The sequence below is a fragment of the Carcharodon carcharias genome, chromosome 13 (assembly GCF_017639515.1).
Source record: "Carcharodon carcharias isolate sCarCar2 chromosome 13, sCarCar2.pri, whole genome shotgun sequence".
Taxonomy (NCBI): domain Eukaryota; kingdom Metazoa; phylum Chordata; class Chondrichthyes; order Lamniformes; family Lamnidae; genus Carcharodon; species Carcharodon carcharias.
The window spans coordinates 88,879,741-88,904,377 of record NC_054479.1 but is presented as its reverse complement, the minus strand read 5'-3'; the positions used below and the strand labels follow the sequence as shown (position 1 = coordinate 88,904,377).

The following is a 24,637-nucleotide window of genomic DNA, read 5'->3' as shown; positions in this document are numbered from 1 at the left end:
GTCTTTCCTTCTGTCTGAAAAACTTTTCAGTCTGCAAGTTAGCAGATGAAGCATGCTGCTCAAGCCAGAAATAAAGGTAAGGGCATCTACAACAAAGCACACTCTGTGCCATGTTACTATATTCTCAGCATAAACAAAGAACAGCTGTGTTGTTCTTACAGTGTTCTTCATCATCCATTTCTTTTGACTAATGATACAACTGTATCCATGGTCACTAACAACTGACAGTGGGTACGAAACCAAACACTCACATCATGGCTGCAGTGTGGAGAATTTCTGTTTGCTATATCTATAAGCAAGACTCAGTTCTCTGAACAGTTCATTGAAAAAAAATGACAGTGTAAGTTGATCAACATCAGTAAATCGTTAAACATGACAGTTTTAATGGCCTCAAACAAATGGTTAAATTAAATTATATGAATATTTAATTTGCCAGCTCAATTACCTACTTCAATTAACAATGCAAAACATTAGCCATTATGCGTGCTGTCAACATCATATATTCTACTAAACGTCACCTCGTTTACATTAAGTGCACCATACATGGACACTTTCAATTTTTGCTAACTCTGTTCAATATGCTTCAGGTAAGGAGGGAAGTGTTCATAATGGGCCATGACTCAACTAATTTATTCATGTTCCAGTTAACAGTCCATTTTCTATTCAATTCAGATTTGCTAACACCTAGTGCTCCAATCTATACTCAGGATATTGTATTTAAGCAGGTGGATTAGTGATTTAATGTTCTTTTCCTGCTGCCATTTGCGTGTAGGTACATGCATGTGGGAGGCCTCATGGTGCAGTGGGCTAGTGTCCCTGCCTCTGAGTCAGGGGTTCTGGGTTTGGGTCCCACCCCAGGGCTTGATGGCCAAGGAAGGTGTGTTCATAATGAGGCCAAATAGGGTGAGTATCAATCTATAAATCCTTCCAACACATGTGAAAAGCAGGCGATAAGATTGGGAGAGATTCCTTGTCAACCTGGTGATGGAAAGAAAGTTGGAGCCTCTACCATAACTCCAGGCTACAACGTGTATGTAAAAGTGAACATTGCCACAGCAACTCGGACTCCCTGATTGAACTGTAACTCACCACCACCGCACTGTATGAAGGTCCATACTGGCAAATGTTCTCCAGCATTGGGAAGGAAGAAACTTCAGGATGTCTCAAAGCACTTCACAGCCAACTAAATATTTTTTGAAGTGTAATGTAGGAAATGCAGCAGTCAATGTGTGAACAGCAAGCTCCCACAAACAACAATTTAATAAGTGACCAGATAATCTGTTTTTCAGTAATGTTGTTCGAATAAGTATTGGCCAAATCACTGGAGAAAATAGTGCTGTAGTATCTTTTCAGTTTTGGTTTAACATCTCATTTAAAGATTGGTATTGTGCAAGCCAGGACTTTATGAAGGCTCAGAGTCAAACATAAAATGAGGAAAATGTGTGGCGGGCAGAACAATCGGATCTGGTGTCAGGTTTAAAGCCAGGTTAGGAAGTCCTAATCAATGCCTCTGTGACCCATGGAAGCCTCTAGCATGAACTGGCCTATGTGCACTGCATAGGAAGGTGAGATTTCGGGCTGATTTTAGGATCACTCAGACATCCAGAAAGGCAGCGTAATTAATATCTTACTGCAGCTGGAACTTAGGAACAGGAGAAGGCCATTCAGTCCATCAAGCCTGCTCCGGCATTCAGTACTATCATGGCTGATTGAACACTTCAATGCTTTTTACCCACACTATCTCTATAACCCTTTATGTTATTGTTAATCAGAAATATATCAATCCCTCCTTAAACATACTTAATCACCGAGCTTCCACAACCCTCTGGGGTAGAGATTTCCTAAGATTCACAACCCTCTGAGTAAAGAAATTTCTCCTCATCTTGGTCCTAAGTGGTTTCCCCCTTATTTTGCAATAGTGTCCCCTGGTTCTAGACTCAACAACTAGGGGAAATATCTTACCTGCATCTACCCTGTCTATTCCTTTAAGTATTTTGTAGGTTTCAATGCGATCACCTCTCATTCTTGGAAATTTTAGAGAATACAGGCTCAGTTTCCCCAACCTCTTTTCATAAGATAGTCCCGCCATCCCCGGAACAAGTCTGGTGAACCTTCGTTGCAATCCCTCTATCCTTTCTGAGATAACTGCACACAGTACTCCAGCTGCAGTCTAACCAAGCTTCTGTACAATTGAAGCAAGACTTCACTACTCCTGCACTCAAATCCTCTTGTGATAAAGGCTAACATTCCATTAGCCTTCCTAATTGCCTGCTGCACTTGCATGTTAGCCTTCAGTGACTTATGGACAAGGACACCCAGGTCCCTTTGTACATCTACACTTTCTAATCTCTTACCATTTAGGAAATACTCTGCACATCTGTTCCTTCTACCAAAGTGGATAGCCTCACATTTTTCCACATTATGTTCCATCTGCCATGTTCTTGCCCACTCATTAAGTCTGTCCAAATGCTCCTGTAGCTGCTTTACATCTTCCTCAAAACACACATTCCTGCCTAGCTTTGCATCATCCGCAAACTTGGAAATATTACATTTGGTCCCCACATCCAAATCATTGATATATATTGTGAACAGCTGGGGCCCAAGTACTGATCCTTGTGGTACCTCACTAGTCAGCCTGCCAACGTGAGAATGACCTGTTTATTCCTACTCTCTGTTTTCTGCCTGTTATCCAATCCTTAATCCATGCCGGTATATTGTCTTCTATACCATGTGCTTTTATTTTGCTAATCAACCTCCTGTGGGGGCATTTATCAAAAGCCTTCTGAAAATCCAAGTATACTATGTCCATCGACTCTCCTTTATCAATTTTGTTTGTAACATCTTCAAAAAGCTCCAACCAGTACGTCAAACATGATTTCCCCATTCGCAAACCTATGCCGACTATGCCCAACCTGATCATGATTATCCAAGTATTCATTTATCACATCCTTTATAATAGACTCTAGCATTTTCCCTACTACTGATGTAAGGCTAACATGTCTGTAGTTTCCTGTTTTCTCTCTCCCTCCCTTCTTTAAGAGTGAGGAGACATTTGCTATCTTCCAATCTTCAGGAGCCATTCCAGGAACTATAGAATTTTGGAAAATGATCACTAATGCATCCACTATCTCTGTAGGAGCCTCTTTCAACACTCTGGGATGCAGAATATTAGGTCCCGGGGACTTATCAACTTTCAGTCCCATTAATTTCTCCAATACAACCTTCTGACTTATACTAATTTCCTTCAACTCCTCATTCTCTCTCGCCCCTTGCATCTCTAAATCTGGGAGATTTCCTGTATCTTCCTCAGTGAAAACAGACGCTAAGTAATCATTTAGTTTCTCTGCCATTTCTCTATTCCCCATTATGAATTCTCCTGTCTCTGCCTGTAATAGACCCACATTTGTCTTAGCCAAACGTTCTCTTTTTAGATACCTATAAAAGCTTTTACAGTCCATTTTTATATTTTTTGCTAGATTTCATTCATATTCGATTCTCCCTTTCTTTACCAGTTTCTTGGTCTTCCTTTACTGCATTCTAAAAACCTTCCAATCCTCACGTTTACTCCTACTTCTGGCAACTTTATAAGCCTTTTCTTTTAAGTTTATACAATCCTTAACTTGCTTTGTCAGCCACGGTTGACTGGCTTTTTTGGGGGGTTTTGCAATTTGAAGGAATGTATAGGTGCTGTAAGCTATGTAATAGTTATTTGAAGATTATCCATTGCCTATGTACAGTCATACATTTAAATGTATTTTTTTCAAATCCACTTTGTCCCTCATGCCTTCATAATTTCCCTTATTCAACTTTAACACCCTTGCTTCAGAGTGAACTACCTCACTTTCAAACATAATGCTCATCCCTAAAGGTTCTTTTACACCAAGATTATTAAGTAGCCCCTTTTCATTACATAATACTAGATCTAAAATAGCCTGTCCTCTAGTCTGCACTTCAACATACTGCTCTAGAGAACCATCCCTAACACACTCCAGAAACTCATCTTCCACAGCATTAGTGCTCAATTGGTTTACCCGTCTATAAGCAGATTGAAGTCACCCATGATTACTGTAGTACCCATGCTACATGCTGCTCTCATCTCCTGATTATTATAATGCCCCACATTACCATTACTGTTTGGTGGCCTATAAACAACTCCAATCAATGTCCACTGCCCTTTGCTGTTTCTTAGCTTCACCCAAACAGATTCCATATATTGTTCTCCTGATCAGAGATACTCCCTTGCTAATGCATTGATACTATCCCTTATTATCAGCGCCACCTCCTTTCCCTTCTTGTCTGTCTTCCTAAATGTCAAATATCCTTGAATAATCAGTTCCTAATCTTGGTCACCATGCAGCCATGTTTCCATAATGGTGATTATATCATACTCATTTACCTCTGTTTGTGCCTTTAGATCATCTACCTTATGGTGAATGTTGCACACATTCTGGTAGGGTACCCTTAACTTTGTCATTCTGATTTCAAGGCTTACTCAATGCTCTGCTTTGGTTCTCCTGCCATCTAGTCTCACTACTACTTCCTGTTAGCAACTTTACTTTCTTCCAATTTGGGCCACCCCTCAGGTTCCCACCCCCCCGACAAGCTAGCTTAAACCCACCCCAACACCACTAGCAAATCTCCCTGCGAGTATCTCAGTCCCAGTCCTGTTAGGATGTAACCCGTCCAGCTTGTACAGGTCCCACCTGCCCCAGAACAGGTCCCAATGCTCAAGAAATCTGATGCCCTCCCCCCTACACCTGTTCTCAGCTATGTAGTTAATCGATCAACTCCCCTATATCTATATAGATAAAAACAAAAAAATTGCGGATGCTGGAAATCCAAACCAAAAACAGAATTACCTGGAAAAACTCAGCAGGTCTGGCAGCATCGGCGGAGAAGAAAAGAGTTGATGTTTCGAGTCCTCATGACCCTTCGAGAGAACACCCTATATCTATGTTCACTAGCATGTGGCACTGGGATTAATCCTGAGATTACTGCTCTTGAGGCCCTGTTTTTGAATTTCCTTCCTAACTCCCTGAAATCTGCTTTCAGGGTCTCATCCCTCATCCTACCAATGTCATTGGTACCAATGTGGACCATGACTTTTGGCTGATAGCCCTCCCCCCAAAGGATGTCCTGCAGCTGCTCTGTGACATCCTTGACCCTGACACCAGGGAGGCAACACGTCATCCTGGAGTCACATTTACTGCCACAGAAATGCCTATCTGATCCCCTGACTATGGAATCCACTATCACTATTGCCCTTCCATTCTTCCTACTCCCCCTCTGTACAGCTGGGCCGCCTGTGGTGCCACAGGTTTGGCTCTGGCTGCATTCCCCTGAGGAACAATCGCCCTCATCAGCATCCAAAATGGAAAACCAATGAGTAAGCAGGATAGATTCAGGCGACTCCTCACTACCTGCCTATTTCTCTTAGACTGCCTGGCAGTCACCCATTCCCTTCTGGCTGTACCTTCTGACCTGTGGTGTGATCATCTCCCTAAACGTGCTATCCATGTAGTCCTCTGCCTCGTGGATGCACAACAGTGACTCCAGTCACTCAAATTCCGAAACCCAGAACTCAAGCTTGTGCAGCTGATGGCACTTCCTATGGGTGTGTTTTTCAGGAATACATGGTGCGTCCACAACTTCACACATATCGCAGGAGGTACACTCCACTTGGCCAAGCTGACCTACCATCCCGTAACTCTAAAATCTATTCATTAGACTCAGAGTAGGTAGAATAAGTAGAATAAATTACTAGTAACTTAACTTTACTGCACTTACACTAACTTTATCTTACTTTGGTTTACTTTATTACTTTATCTCACTTTGACTTTATTTAACTTTACTTCCCTAGTAGTAATGTTCCTTACTGAAATCCAAATAGGCACTTCTTTATAAATGACGCATTTTTATACTTTTAAGCTATTTAAACACGCTCCCTAACAGCAGCTTCTCACCAACCAATGAACTTACAATTTTCCTGTGATGTCACTCCTGGAGTTTTTTTCAAACTTACCCTGCTGCCTGAGTCGAGGCAGAAGTGTCCCTTGCAGGTCCGGCTGTCTCTGCTCTCAGAAGGGTATGTCCTGGAAGCTGAGTATATCTTCAGATGTTGTTTATTGTTCAAATCCCTCCTTGGCCTCACCCTCCATATCTCTGCAAACTTCTCCAGACGTACAATCCTCAGATCTTTGTGTTCCTCCAACTCTGACCCCTTATCTGCTCCAATTTCCTTCACTCCATATGAACATATGAATAAGGGGCAGCAGTAGGCCATTCGGCCCCTTGAGCCTGCTTCCCCATTTAATATGATCATGGCTAATCTGATAGTAACCGGAAATCTGCATCCCACCTACCACTGATAACCCATCACCCCCTTGTTTACCAAGGATCTATCCACCTCTGCACTAAAACTATTCTAAGGCTCTGCTTCCATCACTTTTTCAGGAAGAGAGTTCCAAAGAGTCATGACCCTCTGAGAGAAAAAATTTCACCTCATCTCTGTCTTAAATGGACAACCCCTTATTTTTAAACAGTGACTCCTAGTTCTAGATTCTCCCACAAGAGGAAACATCCTCTCCACATCCACCCAGTCAAGACCCCTCAGGATCTTATATGTTTCAATTAAGTCGCCTCTTACTCTTCTAAACTCCAACGGATACAAGCCTAGTCTGTCTAACCTTTCCTCATAAGACAACCTGCCCATTCCAGGTATTAATCTGATAAACCTTCTCTGAACTGCTTCTAACACATTTACATCCTTCCTTAAATAAGGTGACCAATACTGTGCACAGTACTTCAGTTGTGGTCTCACTAGTGCTCTGTATAACTGAAGCATAACCTCCCTACTTGTGTATTCAACTCCCCTTGCAATAAATGATAACATTCTATTAGCTTTCCTAATTACTTGCTGTACTTGCATACTAACCTTTTGTGACTCATGCACTAAGACACCCAGATCCCTCTGCATCTCAGAGCTCTGCAATCTCTCACCATTTAGATAATATGCTTCTCTTTTATTCTTCCTTCCTTCCACCATTTCACCTTCAGCCATCTAGGTGCTAGCTCTGGAATTTCCTCCTCCTACTTCTACACATCTTTCTACTCCTTTAAGACCATCCTTAAGACCTACCTCTTTGACCAAATGTTTGGTCACTTGTCCTAATGTCTCCTTCTTTGGCCTAGTGTCAATCTTTGTCTGATAATTCTCTGTCAAGCACCATGGGACATTTTACAATGCTGAAGGTGCCATAGCAATGCAAGTTGTTGGTGGGGAAGCAGTTAAACTGCACACTCCCAGCTGGCTAGAGTTCTGCCCTTCTTATAGCCTGCATTCCTGAGTGAATCGGGTATAGCATACTCTTGTGACCACTGGGAGCAGGCCGAAGTTGCGCATTACTTCCAATACTACACACCTCAGACTGAGAGATCTAGCTGCACAGATGCCAGATGGGTGGCAGTTCAGGAATAACACAGCACCCAATCCAGTACCAATAGATGCCTTCAGGCAAGCCAAGGGCAGAACCTGGTGTCATTCCGAGTCCACACACTACGTTATCTGCGTAACAAGAGTGAGCTTCTAAATCAGAAGGGCTCCAACAAGAACAGAAGAGCTTTACAGTGTTCTGTATAATCCACACCAGATTTCAACAACAGCAAAAATGTACCTCACAGTGTAGCTGATCAGTATACATCTGGCACCCTTCGAACTTCCAATTTCATCACTAGCAGAAACTGCATTTACCACAGAAGCTGTTAACTTAGATTCAGCGTGAATAAAGCTCTGTTGCAGAATCTAACACCCTATACAGCATAGAGCATGTTTAGTTAATATTTTGTTTAAACAAAATGTGATTTGTTCCAAACTGACTTCCACACAAATTCGAAATAAGCCCATAAAGACATTCGTAACTTGTTTAGAATTTACTGTGGCAGTGATGCCTTCCATACACCCTACTGCAATTATACCACAAGTCAAGGACTTACATGTGGATGATGCACAGAAGCACAGTTTTACTCCTTACATCTGAATCAGCCATTCCTTGTGTGAATGAACGTCAAACAGAATTGCATTCAGCTGTCTGAGCAGGTTCATTTTGAACCACAAAAGGCAAACTAATTTTAATCACCCCAGTATTAAAATTGTCTGAGAGTCGATCATTTCCTCCTACCTACTGATTTGAATCCATTTGTTACAAATCTAGTCTAGGATTTCACCTCTCCCAGGAGGTCAGGTGGCTCTGAGTGAGTTGGGAATATCTGTATTGTAATGCGCAGGGCATCACAGCTATATGGGAGAGGCTAAATGGTCTTCTCCTGTTCTCTGTTTTTGTATGTTTTGGGTCTATTCCCTAGATTGTTTTTATTTTCTTTCCATCTACTCAGGTCTTTCTGTGTCCGTATGCTCTCTTAGGCTTTGTCTATTGTTGCTGTTCAGCCAACTACTAGGACACCTTTGAAACCCATTATCCTCTCCTTGTACATCGATGTAACTAGCCTTTTTTCTGTGGCTGCTCCCCTTGGCAAAGTCATGGTGAATGGGGGCAAAGGCCTATGTGCTGCCACCCCTTGGCGAATCATGTTATATGGCATTGTAACACCATTACCACTCATTGTAAAGCTTGTTTACAACCATAACAGAAATCAGAATTTGTGATGGATTTATCCCCCAGGCATCCAATTTCAGTACGTAACTAGTTAACAGTGATTACCTATGAACAACTAATTGAACTGACCTTCTATCCTGTGGACATCATGGATAGATGTAATTCATAGACAGATGTCATTCAATTAAAGAAAAATACATAGAATTTACAGCACAGAAACCAACCATTCAGGCCAACACATCTGTGCTGATGTTTATGCCCCACATGAGCTTCCTCCCAACCTACATCATCTCACCCTATCAATAGATCCTTCTATCCTTCCTCCCTTATTTACATAACCAGCATCCCCTGAAGCAAGTTCCACATTCTCACTAGTCTTGGAGTAAAAGGTTTCTCCTGAGTTTCTTCATGGGTGTTCAGTAACTATCTTATGTTTCTGGCTCCTAATTTTGGACTCCCCACAAGTGGAAAAAGCTTCTCTACTTCTCTCCTATTCAGAGATCCAACATCATCTCACATTTGTAATGTTTTTGAATCATTTTTGTTCTTTCAAGCCTAACTAACTGGAAGATAGTTTTCCCCACTCCATATGGGGTTTGTGCTTATCACATACTGTGAGCCATAATGATATATGGAGAAGATCATAAAAATTATACCAAGTGAATCAACCTGCTACAACCCAATGTTGATTCTATAGGAATACTTTGAAATATGATATGTTGCTGCTTGAAAAAAAGATAAATCTATAATTTGTGGGCAATTTCTGAGTCAACAACAAGCCCAAAATAATGTAGATATACCAACTGTGAATTGTGATGTCCTGCACTATGGCAAGAGGACACAGGCTTGAAGCAGAGATAAGTCTCTAGCTATGTGTTCAAATGAAATAAATCCAACTGAGGAGATGCTGAGCAAGGTGAGGGTTTTCTTCTGATGAATGGGAGCAGGGATTAGAAAGCAGATTCAACGCGAGGTGCAGGAGCACAGCCCTCTAGCAACAATGGCGGGACTATCATTCCTACTCAGAGGTGTAGTGTGGTATAATTCAGAGGGAAGAAGGCACAGAACCAACCAAAGAAAATAAAAATTTGCAAGGGGTAGAAATTGTTCGGTGTTGGATCTGTTCTCCAGGCAGAAAAAAAAGGGATTAACCTGTGCTCCAAGGATGTCTGAAATACATCTGACTACTTATCTAGTCAGACAATTTTTCAGACTGCCTTGTCAGTTGCCTATAACAAGCATTGAGCCCCTTGCATATGCTAATGAGCATCCCAGGTTTTAGGACCAATCTGTACAAAATTGGGCTTCCCTGTGTTGAACATCTGGATGCAGCCTAATAAATAGCTGCCAGTAATAAGATAAACCAAAATTATTTCATAGCTAAATGTAGAGTTAGGACAAGCATCAATGTTCCTCCTGCCAAGACAACAAACCTTAAAGGCCACTGCCAAGCCATGATAATCCTTCACCCTCACCTCACACTGTTCTCCTTACCACTACTGGAGGTTTAACTGAGGCCTACTGCTGGCAAGGCAGACCTGCCAAAAATTGATCTTTTTGCAATGGCTGAGCTATGTTCAGAGTATTCAAATCACATGCAAGATCCAAGTTAAAGGCGCACCTCAGGCCTCCTGGTTAAAGCTGCCTGTATACATCAGTTAGGCCAGCATTTCTCAAACTGGAATCTGCAGAGATTTTCTGGCCTCCACAGTACGAGGATTAATCTTGGTACATGTGCACTTCATGCTGCTGTTAAACAGATGAGTGCTTATGCAGATGTGCCGTACATAGTGAGGGCTGGATCACATTAGTGCTACGAGGTATCAGGACTACCCTGAAGGAGGTTTGGAGGCAAAATGTTTCACCAATTAAATCAAAGTGATTTTCAAAGTGAAGGGAGCAGAGAGGGGTTATAGTCTGTTTCCGGACTTCTAATCCATTGATTCTCAAACTTTTTGGCTGAGGACCCTTTTCAAATGGATTAGATGGAGCAGTGTGTGAATGAGAAGTGGCCTGAGGCGGGCTTGCTGCAAGTGGGGAGGTGGGAGCAGAGTGTGGCCGCCACATGTGCAGCGCAGAGTGGGCTGGCTGTCTCACCTTGGAGGAAAGCGTGCATGGAGGTGTGTTCAGAGCACCAGAAAGATCATCAGGTAGATGCGCAGGTAACAAGGCTTGCGGTAGGTGCCAGGTAATTTCAGCCTTGTTCAAGAGAGGTGAGTTTTAAAAATATTTAAGTAGAACTTAAACTCAAAGAAAGGGCTCCAAAATGCAAATTCACCCTGGTATTATGAATATTACATTGTATTATAATTAAGTTGGCAAATCAATGGGGCTGAATTTCCCCCACCCCACCGGCAGGATGGCATTAATTGGGTGCCATGGCAACAATGCCATGCCCTTCGCCTGCCAGCCCTCTGGGTATTTTATCCTTTGCAAGGAGGCACGGATGACCTGCTCCCTCGTGGGCCAACTGAGGCCCTCAAGTGGTCTGTTATTGGCCTCTGGGTCCAGAGGAAGATGCCTACGCCCCCAAAAGGTACACCCCTCCTTTCCTCCCCACACTATTGGCCCCAGCCCCCCAATCCCTTGCCAGAGTTACTGGGACAAGAGAGACCCCCAGTGATGCTGCTGGGACAAGAGAGCTGTCTGCAATTTGATTGGTCAACAACTCTCGGAGCGGGACTTCCTCTCCGGCAGGGTTGGCACTTCTGCCTCGTGTAACTTAAAGGCCCGATGACCATTGAATGGCTGCAGGGCAAGCTGGCCAAATGCTGGTGGGATCTCCCCCTACTTAAATGCAGTGGCCACCGTCCCCTGTATAAAATTCAGCCCATGATTAATAATCCAGTTGTAAAGAGGTTCCTTAAACAAACAGAAAAATCACTGAGTTGAGATCTTGGAAATGGGCTATAACCACCCTCTCTGCTCCCTTTACTTTGCAAATCACTTTGATTTAATTGGTGAAATATTTTGCCTCCAAACATCCTTCAGGATAGTCCTGATGCTTCATAGCACTAACATGATTCGGCCTCACTATGTACGGCACATATGCATAAGCACTCATCTATTCAACAGTGTCATGATGTGCACATGTACCAGGATTAATCCTCATAAAATCCTCTCTGTAACAGTGTTTTTCTGTAATAAATTATATTACAGATGTTGCTTCACTAGACTGCTGATAAGAAAAGGAGATCATATGTGCATTGATGCTTGTGTGGTGCCTTAACTAAATTAAGTGTATAACACAGTAAGATTTGCTGAAGTCTTTCAGATATTCTCTGCAAAATAATGACTTGATTCTCAAATGTATTTCCGCTGAAAATAAGTCTTAATCTATTGCATTTTCACCATTAATGAACAAAAATCATAGAACTGGACAGCACGCAAGCAGGCCACACAGACCATTGTGCCTATGCTCACTCTATGAAAGAGCAATCTAACTTGTTCAACTTTCTCTCCACACCCCTGACTCTTTTGCCATAGCCTTGCAAATTTTCTCTTTTCAAGTATTTATCCAACCCTTTTGGAAGCTACAATTGAATCTGCTTCCACCAGCCTTTCAGGCACTTTGCTCCAGATCATTACCATGCGCTGCTTGAAAAACAACATTCTCATCTCCCAGGTCAGGTTACTTTGTGTAGTGTGTCGCTATATCGAATGTATAAGCAAAGTAGAAATTGTCCTGTCGTCAGCATTATGGTGGGTAGTGTAAAAACCCTTCTGAAGAAGAATATTAATGTGTCAAATAACAAAGAATCATGAAAGTCAACGTAGTTACTGGAGGCTAGTGAGCACTTCATCTATCACAGCCAGACTGCCATCTGCAACAGACAATATTGATTCCATGAGACATAAAAGAGGGTCTTAAAAGCCAATACTCTGTGTTATTTACAACTTAGAAAGTGTTTGATGTAAACATGAAACTGCAGCCTGACATAAATTATTTACTGATGCATACGTTTTAGAACTAATGTTAATTGATGGACAAGTCAGAAAGCAGTTCAGCAGATAACTTGCTACTTGGCCAGTTTCCTCAAGTAATGATGCAAAGAGAGCCCATTGAAGACCAATCTGTTTACACATGATCAGGCTGGAGTGTGAAGCCATTGAGGTTCACTAAGGCAGACAGCAGATTTCATATTGAGGTGGATGGAGCCAGTTTAAGAAATCTTGAGTTCCTGGCAGAATCCAAATTGAGCAGTGGTAGGCAGGTTATTGGTAAGTGCCTCTGATGATGACTCCTTCCATCATTTTACTGATGATTGAGAGTGGACAGATAGGGCAGTCAATGGCTGGGTTGGATTGGTTCTGTTTTTTCTGGATAGGACATAGCTTAACAATTTTCCACATTGTGGGCAAAATGTCAGTATTGTAGCTATATTGGAATGAGGGGTTCACCTAAGTTCCCAATCTCAGTTCTTCAGCACTACAGCTGAGAATTTGTAGGGGTCCATCACCCTAATTGTGTCCCATGTGCTCAGCTGTTTCTTGATATCATGCGGAGTGAATCCAATTAAGACTGGCAACTGTGTTGTTGGGGACCTCAGGAGGAGGATGGATCATTCACTCGGCACTTCTGGCTGAAGGTGGTTGTATACACTTCAGCCTTGTCTTTTGCAATCATGTGCTGAGCTCCACCAACATTAAGGGTGAGTTGTTCATAAAGCCTCCTCCTCTTGTTAATTGCTTAATTGCCCACAACTATGCTAACTAGATGTGGCAGAATGTGATGCATTGGTAAAGGGATCATATAGTGCAGTGTTGTAACTTCACCAAGTTGACACTTCATTTTCAGGTATGCCTTTTGTAGCTCTGAGCTCTTCATTGACCAAGCCTGTTGAGCATCTAGCTTGATGGTGATCAAGGAGTGAGGAATATGCCAGGCCATGAGGTTGCAGATTCTGGTGGTATTTATTTCTGCTGCTGCTAATGACCCAACACACCTCACAGATGCCCAGTTTTGAGCTTCTAGATCTGCTATTAATCTATCTCACTTCACAGAAACCAAAGAAACTGGGATTGTTCTCCATAGGGCAGAGAAGATTAACTGGAGATTTGGAAGGTATTCAAAATTATGAGGAGTTTTTAAAAGAGTAAACAAACAGAAACTTTCCTCTGGAAGGGGGATCAGTAACTAAAGGAAAACATTTAAGATAATTAGCTAAAGAACCAGAAAGAAGATGAAGATTTCTTTTCACACAGCCAGTTATTGTGATGTGGAAAACAGTCTCTGAAAGGGTGGTGGAACCAGATTCAAGGGTACCTCTCAAAAAGGAACTGGGCACATACTTGAAAAGGAAAAATTTGCAGGGTTACAGGGAAAAAGGAGTGGAATGAATTGAATAGATATTTCAATGAGCTGGCACAGGTACAATGGGTCAAATGGCCTTCTTCTGTGCTTTCTGCTTCTTTGATTCATTTACAGTCGTGTAAACTGAGATGAACAGTACCTGACTGTATTTAGTCTTCTCCCTCTTTCAAATCAAATGTTTTAAACAAAGAAAAACAACCCCAAAAAGGCAGATCATGCAAGCGCTGAGGAGGGAGGGAGTTTCAACCTTAAATATGGTATCATATGGTATTGATACTACAAAAATACTTATATCTTACCTCCCTGTACAATGTTGTGGAAAACAATATAAAGCAACATACCATCAGGCACAGAGATACCCCACTACAAAGACATGAGCACAAAATTTAGATTGACACTCCTTGTTGTGTATGGAGCCAGTGCCTCGCTGTAGGAGATGCTGTATTTCAGATGGGATATTAAACGAAGGCCTTGTCTGCTGTCTTGGTTTGACATAAGAAATTCCACAGGACTATTTCGAAGAAGTGTGGGGGAGATCTCCCTGATGTCCTGGCTGATATTTATGCCTCAAGCAACATCGCTAAAAATCGAACGCTCTGATCATTACCACATTGCTGTTGGTGGGATCTTACCATGCACACACTGACTGCAGTATTCCCTGAATTACAACAGTGACTACACTTCAAAAAGTACTTCATTGGTTACGCAGCACTTTGAGACATCCTGGGGTCATGAAAAGTGTTATAGAAGTGCAAGCTCTTCCATTGTTCACGTTTAGCCACACATCTCTAACAGCACCATTAACGTATGTTAAAAAAATGAGAAACATAAAAAAAATTAGCTTGAATGCTCTGTAACTTCCCTACAGATTCATCCATAGGCTTATAATCCTTCTGAACAATGCTTTAAAAATCTACAACTCTTTGTTTTAAATACTTCTTTATAAACCAGTTTCTCTTGTCAGCCAAGAGGCCCAGAAATCAATTATTTTTGAATTAAGCTATCCAGTGGTAGGACAGTGGATAAACTTCTGAGGTGCTATTGTTCACAAGAAACTTAACATATTTTTGTTAAGAAGTGACAGTACTAATTTGAAAGCTTTCTGACGGCACCACACTATTTCTCAAAAGATGTATGAGCTGGTTCACAGACAAAACACTCACCAGTCCATCTCTTTAACATTTTTTACAATCCTGACAGCAGCAATGAAGCTTAATCAATGCCATTTAACTGACATTTTGGAGTAAATCAAATTAAATGGAAACAAGTGTAAATCTGAAGAGAAGGAAGCTGCCGAGTTAAGTGCTGGACAGTCACATGACCTCAGAGATCGCAGTAACTAAATGATTCAAATGTGTATGGTAAACTTTTCACCAACACTTCTCTTTCCAATTAATTCTCAGGAAGTTGGCATAACTGACAATGCCAGCATTTACCACCCCTAAGCGAGCAGCCCTGAGTGGCTTGCTAGGCCAATTGAGAAGGCAAATAACAGCTGGTGTGGATGTAGAGAGGATGTTTCCTCTTGTGTGAGAATCTAGAACTAGGAGTCACTCTTTAAAAATAAGGGGTCGCTCATTTAAGCCAGAGATAAGGAAGTTTTTTTTTCTCTCAGGGGATTGTGAGTCTTTGGAACTCTCTTCCTCAAAAGGCAGCGGAAGCCTTTGAATATTTTTAAGGCAGAGCTAGATAGATTCTTCATTAACAAGGGGGTGAAAGGTTATCGGGGGTAGGCAGGAATGTGGGGTTGGGGTTACAATCAGATCAGCCATGACCTTATTGAATGGCGGAGCAGGCTCAAGGGGCCGAGTGGCCTACTCCTGCTCCTAATTCTTTTGTTCGTATGTATGGAGTTGCATGTAGGCCAGACCAGAAAATGACGGCAGATTTCCTTTCCTAAATTCATGAAGCAATTAGGTTTTATTCACAACATTCTGACAGCTACATGGACACTTTTACTGGTACCAGATTTTTTTTTCACTGAATTCAAATTCTCAGAACTGCCATTGTGGGATTTGAATGGCCATTCCCTGGATTATTAGTTAAGGCCATCGGGTAAATTCATCCACCAACATAACTACGATACTACTATGTCACAAGGAGAGAACTGTAACTTGTGTACAGTCTACTCCTGTTAATTTGAAGTCAAATTATCCAGTAGTTCAAATTACCCAATTTTAATAAAACAGCTCAGCAGGTGTTTTTTGTATGGTTTCAGTTCAAATTAAGAAACAATTCACGTTAAGTAATTTTGAATTATGAAAAGTAGACTGTCTGGAGCGCTGAGTCAGAATTACACTAGAATATTATAAGCTCCAAACTGGAAGTTATCCATCAGTGGAATACAGTTACGAATGGAACATGACAGTCTTGGCCCAGTGGTTGCAGTTGTCGTCTCAGTGAAAAGGTCATTGAGTCAATCCCTACTCCACTGACCAACCACATATCCTAGAATGGTATTTTGGGAACATGCTAAGACAGTGTCATACTGTTGGAGATGCCATCTTCCAGATGTCTCATCTTCCTTCTCAAATGGACTTAAAAGATTTCATGGCACCATTTGATGAAGAGCCAGGCAAGCTCTCCCAGCATCTAGTCCAACATTTATCCCTCAGCCAACATCAGTAAAATAGTTTATTGGATCATTTCACACAAACCCGTTTTTGGGAGCTTGCTGAGTGTAAATTGGCTGCTGTATTCCCACGTATTATAATGATGACAACACTTCAAAAGTACTTTCTTAGCTATAAAGTCCACTAGCCCTAAGGTTGTGAAAGGCGCTATATGAATGCAAGTTCATTCATTCTTTCCAAAGGGAGGAAAGAATAATCTGACCCCGCTCCCTTGTCTCTACCATTGGCAGCCGCCTTCAGCTGGTAGTTAGATCTACCTAATACGCCATTCTTTGGGTCCGATGTCAATTTGTGTTCGGTTACCCTCTTGCAAAGCTCCAGGGGACGTTGCGTTACCTTAATCATCTGCCTGAGTGAATTCTAAAACCTCGGATCTATCGTTCACCTGAGTAGCAGACCTCAGACTTCTGCAGTTCCGCCACTTAGTGGATACCTCAGTGATAACCAAACCGAGACAGATGGGAGTTGCTTGTGTATGAGGTATAGTCCCAATTCAATTTACACCAGCACTGCAGAACACGTCAAGGTAAACTGTATGCAAACAAATTTCGAGTACAAAATGTCTTTGCACCTTTCAAATTGCAAGATCGTTTTCTAACATGAACCATCTGCTGAACGAAGTTTCTAAAAATTCTGGCTCCTATGAAACAAAGCTAGATAAATCCAGACACATACATTACATGACTCAAAAGTGAGGGAAGGAACGCATAGGTTACCTTCTATTTGCCGTACTGCATTCTTTCTGACTATATTGACCATGCTACTCTATATGAGTGTGGTGGAGCAGTCTCGAAGGGCCAGATGGCCTGCTCCTATTTTCCTACATTCCTTAACAATCGGAAGCATCTTTATCTTAGGATACGTTTTTAATGGTGCTATATTTCATTTTGTTCGGGGTGGTTAAGGCAAAGTCTTAAATGGAGTTGAAATGCACATCAGTCATCATCTGATTGAATGGGGGAACAGGCTGGGGGTGGTGGGGTGGTTGACTGACCGCCTCCTCTTCCTATGATAACAGAGTGACTTTCTTGAATAAATGCACCAAGAAAGAACTGGAATCAGAGGTTTAAGCAGACCATCTTCTCTCTGGAGTTAAAGGAGCTGACAGTACACAGCTGTGCATTTCAAAGTGAAAGCATTCTTAGGAATCCCTTGCTTGAAAACAATGAAATGCTACTGACAGCCACCACTCATTGTGCCTCTCACACTCTATGGGTAAGGGCTTTTAATAACATCAAAGATGGAGCCGATAACATTGAGTCCGCTATGCCACCACAAAACAACATCCATGAAAGCACAGGTATCCCAAGCAGACAATTGCACGTTCAAGTCCCTGCATCTAATGTCACTTTGAAATGTTACAGTGTTTGGGGTGTCGAATCTGGGTTGGATCAATGTCAGGATTGGATCAGATCTGATTAAAGATAAGGAAATATATTCAGCTAGCTAGACTGACTTTCCATATCAAGGCTTTCTGCCAATGCCAGCTCGGGTTCAGTGTCAGCACTCTTGTTTCTCAGTCAAAAGACTGTGTGTTCAAAGTTCCATTCCAGAGGCGTTGACACTTTACTGCAAGGATTCCACACAGTTGAGGGTGCTGTCTTTTGGATGAATCATTAAACTTGGCTGAATATGCCCTCAGTCTGACATAAAAGATCCCACAGCACTATTCAAAGAAGGGCAGGGGAGTTCTCCCCAGTGTCCTGCTAAATATTTATCCCTGAAGCAACGTCATTAAAACATATTATGAGAACATTTAAACAAGAGGAGGCCATTCAGCCACCCCCCCGAGCCCGTCATGTCATTCAATTAGATTGATCCCTATCTTAACTCCATTTTTATATGTTCTTGTTTCTGTAACCCTTAATAACCTGGCCTAGAAAAAGTGCTGATTTATTTTATTGCTGTTTGTGGGAGTTTGTTCTACACAAATTAACAGTCACATTTTCTACTTTACAACATTAATTACATTTCAAAAGTACTACATTAGCTATAAAGTGTTTTGGGGCATTCTGAAGTCACAAAAGGCACTATATAAATGCAAGTCTTTCTTTCATGATCACTCTGCAAGTCAATAGCGCTACATTTAACTAGAATATTAAATTTCAAAGGCAACGACAATTCCCTCTGAAATTTGGTATTCTTGCAAATCTGTCCTGATGAGTGCAAGGTGAAAAGTTTTGACAGCATGTCTCTTTTTTCAGCAATACTCAAGTTCTGTACTACCAAGTGACTAAATGTTATATTTACTCATATCCTTCATGATCTCACAGCATCCATATAACAGAATGTTTCAGCAGCATTTTCCCTGACAATACATTTCCTGTCCAGGAGACTGCTCTGGGATCACTAGAGCAATTGAATCCAGGGTGAGTCTTAGGTGGCAGTCCAAATACTGTATGACTGAGTCTGAAGTGCTCCTCTGCCACGTTTAGGTTAAAGTGATCAATCTGACTAGCATCATTCAAAGTCCTCTGTCACAGCTGGGATGAGTGTGTTCTATTCTTGACCAGGCCACCAGGTGAGAGGCCTCCACAGCAGAGGCCAGAAGAAAATAAAAATGGTCAACCTTGTCTTAGTTGGCAACACTCTCATCTCTGAATCATGGCATGAAAACATTAGAAATAGGAGCTGAAAGAGTCCATTTAGCCCTTTGAGTCTGCGCTGCCATTCAACAAATCATTGCTGATCATCTGCTTCAACTCCACCTTCTCAAATTAATCCTATATAATTACAGGTCAGTCAGTTTAACCTTGGTTGTGGGGAAGCTTTTAGAAACAAAAGTTCAGGACAAAATTAATAGTCACTTGGACAAATGCAGGTTAATTAAGGAAAGCTAGCATGGATTTATTAAGGGAAACTCATGTTTACCTAACTTACTGGAGATTTTTGATAAGGTAACAGAGGGGGTTGATGAGGGCAATGCTGCTGATGTGTTGTGCATGGACTTCCAGAAGGCATTTGATAACAGACTTGTAAGCAAAGTTATAGCTCATGGAATAAAAGGACAACAGCAACAACATGGACACAAAATTGGCTGAATGACAGGAAACAGATAATGGTTGTCAATGGATGTTTTGTGGACAGGAGGAGGGTTTGTAGTGGAGTTCCTCAGGGGTCAGTATTGAAATCCTTGCTCTTCCTGATATATATTAATGATGTAGGCCTTACTGTACAGGGCACAATTTCAAAATTTAAAGGTGATATGAAACTTAAAAGTATTGTGAAGTCTGAGCAGGATAGTGCAGAATTTCAAAAGGACATAGACAGGTTGGTGGAAAGGGCAGACGAGTGACAGATTAAATTTAATACAGAGAAATGTGAAGTGATTCATTTTTGTAGGAAGAAGGTGGAGAGACAGTATAAAATAAAGGGTAATTCTAAAGGGGGTGCCAGAGCATAGGGACTCGAGTGTATATGTGCATTGAAGGTGGTAGGACAGGTTGAGAGCAAGGTTAATAAAGCAAACAGCATCCTAAGCTTTATTAAAAGGGGCATAGAGTATAAACGCAAAAAAGTTATGTTAAACCTGTATAGTCCACTGGTTCAGCCACAACTGGAGTATTGTGTTCAGTTCTGAGTGCCACACTTTAGGAAAGGTGTGAAGATATTAGAGAATAAATTGCAGAAAAGACTCACAAGAATGTTCCAAGGATCAGGAACTTCAGCTATGTGGATAGATTGGAGAAACTGGGACAGTCTTCCTTGAAGAGAAGGTTGAGAGGAGATTTGATAGAGGCATTCAGGATCATGAGGGGTCTGGACAGAATGGATAGGGAGAAACTGTTCCCATTGGTGGAAGGATCAAGAACAAGAGGGCACAGATTGACAAAATAAACAATGGCTATATGAGGACAAATTTGTTCACACAGTAGGTGGTTAGGATCTGGAATGCACTGCCTGAGAGTGTGGTGGAGGCAGATTCAATCAAGGCATTCAAGAGGGGAATGCATTGTTTTCTGAAAAGGAGGAACATGCAGGGCCATGGGGAGAAGGTAGGGGAGCAGCACAGAGTTAGTTGCTCCGAATGAGCTATTCTATGATATCCCTTAATTCCCTTAGTACCCAAAGATCTATCACACTCGGTGTTGAATATATTCAACGATGGAGCATCACAACTCTCTGGGACAGAATTTCAAAGATTCAAAATCCTTTGAGTGAAGAAATTTCTCCCCATCTCAGTCCTAATGGCTGGCCCCTTATTCTGAGACTGTGAGCCCATGTGCTTTCAGAAGGCTGTGTTCTCAAATCCCTCGCCAGAGATTTGAGTGCGTTATTGCGGCTGACACTTCAGTGCTTCACTATCAGAGGTATCATCTTTCAGACGAGACATTACACAAAGGCCCCAGCTGCCCTCTCAGGTGGACGTGGCACAAGTTTGAAGAAGAGCAAGAGTGTTCACCCTGATGTTCCAGCTAATGTTTATCCTTCAAGCAACATCACTAAAACAGGTGATTGGGATAGTATCACATTGTCATTATTGTGGGGTCTTGCTGTGCTTAAATGTCCGGCCACATTTCCTACATTACAATAGTTAGGGTCACCATTAAAAAGTGCTTCACTGGCCACAAAACGCTTTGGGATTCCCTATCGTCAGCATAATTCATGCCAATGAATGCCAGAGAAGGACTGTCAGCAATTACTGAGAAATCTCTCCTATCTCACACTCCAATCAAGAGGAGGACTTGCTTCACCGAGAAAGGTCTGTCGGGTTGAGTGGGAACTGCCCACATTTGCAGAGATTCTCTGACTGTCATGCCAGACTCTGTGAGTTTCAATTATATAAACTGTGGGGGAAAGACTAAAATTAATGCAATAAATTGAAAATCCAAAACAAAACTACAAAATGTTGGCCATCTGAAATGAAAACAGAAACTGGTGAAATTTGCATAGCAGGTCAATTACCATCTGTAACGGTAATAATGGCAAACCAGTTTCTGAGGAAGGATTCACATGTTAACCTGTTATATATATTTCTGCTTTCAGATCTTGTCTGCATTATTAAAGTACACGAGTTTAGAGTTCAGGTCCTCTTTTTGTGGATAAAGTTAATGTTGCCAGTTCATTTGCCCCTGCAGCATGTTCTAAATCAAACTGAGCACCATGAGATTCTTGAGCTTACTAGGGAGCAATAACTGAAGTGGCTTCAAGATTGGTTCCCACAAGGTTTGTTCTTGCCTTCAGAGAACGGTCTCTGAGTCTGGCTGCAACCAAGGCTAAAGAGCTCCAGCTAATCTTTAGGATTTGGACACATATTTCCCCCACTGATGTCAACGCAACATTCAAAGTCATGTTCCTATTACCCCAGGGCTGTCTACAGTGCGGCTTGGCCCAACACCACTCACACACTGCCCCTACGCCAGTGGTCACTCCATGCTGAGGGATGTCAACCCCAGTATTTTTGAAACCGACTGCAGGCTCCCGGAGGAGGGGGGAAGTGTGGTGTGGAGTGGGGGGGGGGGGGGGGGGGGTGTGGGGGGTTGTTGGGGGTGCTGCCCAGAGCGGGGCTCGAACCCTTCACCTTTCTGACTCCGAGGGCGAAAGTGCCAAATCACAGCTTCAGAAGCCAGCAAGACTCTCTTCGCTCAATGCTGGAGGGGGCGGAAGAAAGAAAGACAGGGATCTGATCCTGAAAACTTTAGCAATAAAAGGCACAGTTTGTTTCTCTAACGAGGGAGCCGGGTTGCAAACAGAAGTGGCATCGAATTACAATGTGTGTCATGTAAAGTCCCTACAAAGCACTCAGCCCAGGTCTACAAGGGAGAGTTTTTTGATCACGCTAATTAACAGGCATTTTGTTTTAAACAAACAGATACAACTCTAATTGCCTTTTTTACATAATAAAGGCGAGATCTTAAAAGTGAAAGCATGCAGAGGGAGATCAGACAGATGCCTATCAGGCAGAAGACTAATTCTCCGTGTGAAGTGTCCAAACGAAGCATCACAAACACTCCTTACAGGCTGCAAAAAGGTGGGATCGCGGAGACTTAAAACGACAGGGCAAATAAACGCATCAGTTAACTTTTTAATCAGAGACAGAGAGGGGGAAAAACTCCCATCTCTGCTTCAAATGGTTTCCCTCTTCTGATCAAAGGGACCAGCACAAAACATAGACGCTTCAAGCAGTTAAAAGTCGAACGAACAGCATGCCGCGCCGTTTGCTACTTTTAACAACTTGTTTCAATGCAAATCCCCGAAAGGTACTCTCAAGGAGTTTTTGATATATAGAAAAATCCACATTTAAACATAAAGGCAAGGTGAGGGGAACCTCCCCCTCCCGTCACTTTTTAAAAATATTCCCCTCCTTTCTGTCCCTTTGATGCTTTCACACAATTGAAAGGATCACTCAAACAAGTAGTTACATGACAGGAATTTGTTTACTCGCTCTGTATGTTTTTTTAAAAAAAAATTGACCCCCTCCCTCAGTTCCGCGCCCATCTCTCTGCCCCATTTACCTTTCCAAAATCTTGTTACCCGGACGGAGGGAACGGAGATTGAATTCGGAGCTGGAATTCTCGGTGACAGCGAAGATTAAGGTGGGGGGGGGGGGGGGGGGGGGGTGGGTGGCGGAAAGACTTCACAAGCGATGCTAAAAGTCTTGAGAGTTGGGAGAGAGAGAGCGAGAGACTAAAAACGAAAGAGGACCTCTGGCATAATAAGCTCTTGTGTGGAGCGAGACTCTGACCTTTCATTACGTTCTCAACACTATATGATAATTCTCTTTCTAAATACTTCATTTCTGCGCCGCTTTGTGCTTATTTCAACTCCATTGTTAACCCTGAATTCATTCAGTGCTGTCCCATTATAGGCGCCAACAAAAGCAAGAATGAGGCAAATAGTTTTTTTTGTGTGTGAAGCTTTTTTAAAGGAACTTTTTTAAAAAACACACACACACAGACACATCCCCCCGTGCAAACCAGGAGTCCAAGCAACAACTAGGATCAAGCGTATTAAAATGCCCTATCAAATCCTGTACAATAAACTATTTCATTATTATAACTCATTTCAAAGCTTTCCACGTGCAGAGCGGATAAAACATTTCACACGAGCCTGGAGCACTGAAACCCACGTGAAATGTGCACCCGTTCCCCACCCCCACCCACCCCGCAGAGAGAGAGAGAGAGAGAAAATCACAACATCTTAACTCTTATACAAAAACGGGAAATAAAGAAATCCGAAAGCAAACTATACCACAGGCTGCTAACCTCCGTCCGGTCTCGGGTTAAAAGCCGCTAGGACCAGGCGGAAAGCGGCGATTTAGCTCCTCGGCTCGACCCAGGGATTGAACGGCAAGAGGAGATCGCGGGCACTTTCAGATCACCCAACGAAATCCACTCACTGGGAAGGAGGGAAGAGGGAGGGGAGGAAAGGAGGGAGGGAGAGTCAGCAGCAACAACAACCAAACAAAAATATTAAAAGCGGAGCTCAAAAACGCGCAAGCAGAGGGAGAAATCTAGAGAGAGTGCAGATTGAATGCATGTTTAACAGTAGATACTTGTCAAAAGGAGGGATTACTCGCGAACTATGTGTGTGTGCTTCCCAGTGACTGGATCAAGGAGGGGAGGGGAGGAGGGGGGGCTTTGCAGAGAGAAGCAGGAAAAAGAATTTGGGGGAACAAGAGTTTTTTTGACAAAAAGAAACAAAGTCTCATGCAGTTTGGAGAGACCGTACCTGGTGCTGTTGATGTTCTGGTCTCCGACGTGGCGCATACAGAAAGAGAGAGAGAGAGAGAGAGGGAGAGAGAGAGAGAGAGATGTGCTGCCTGCTGCTGTCAAGGGCGATGTGAGATCCCCGAGTTGGTCAAAAGGCGGCTGGAGACGAACAACAAAAGGCAACAATAGGGCGAGGACAATGAGCTGTGTGTGGGTGGGTGTGTGTGTGTGTGTGAGGGAGAGACAGACTGGCACACTCCTGGCTCACCTCAGAACCCACAGCAACCCCCCTCACACACACACCCTGACTCACACCTCCCTCCTTCTCCCGGCTCACTTTAAAGAGCACTTGGGCTCTCCCCGTGCAACCTCTTCACCAGCACCCCCCAATCTCTCCAACTCCTAGGTAAGAGGAGATTAGGGAGC

The 24,637-nt window shown here is 42.5% G+C and overlaps 1 protein-coding gene across 1 annotated transcript in view; it reads right to left on the bottom strand.

The window, feature by feature from the left end:
* sox5 (SRY-box transcription factor 5) overlaps window positions 1-23,076 on the bottom strand; it is a 406,357-nt gene extending 383,281 nt beyond the window's left edge. Inside the window, exon 1 of the mRNA XM_041203211.1 lies at window positions 23,015-23,076. The gene's annotated coding sequence lies outside the window, so the exon portion shown is untranslated. The remainder of the gene's footprint in view (window positions 1-23,014) is intronic.
* Between the last annotated feature and the right edge of the window lie 1,561 nt (window positions 23,077-24,637).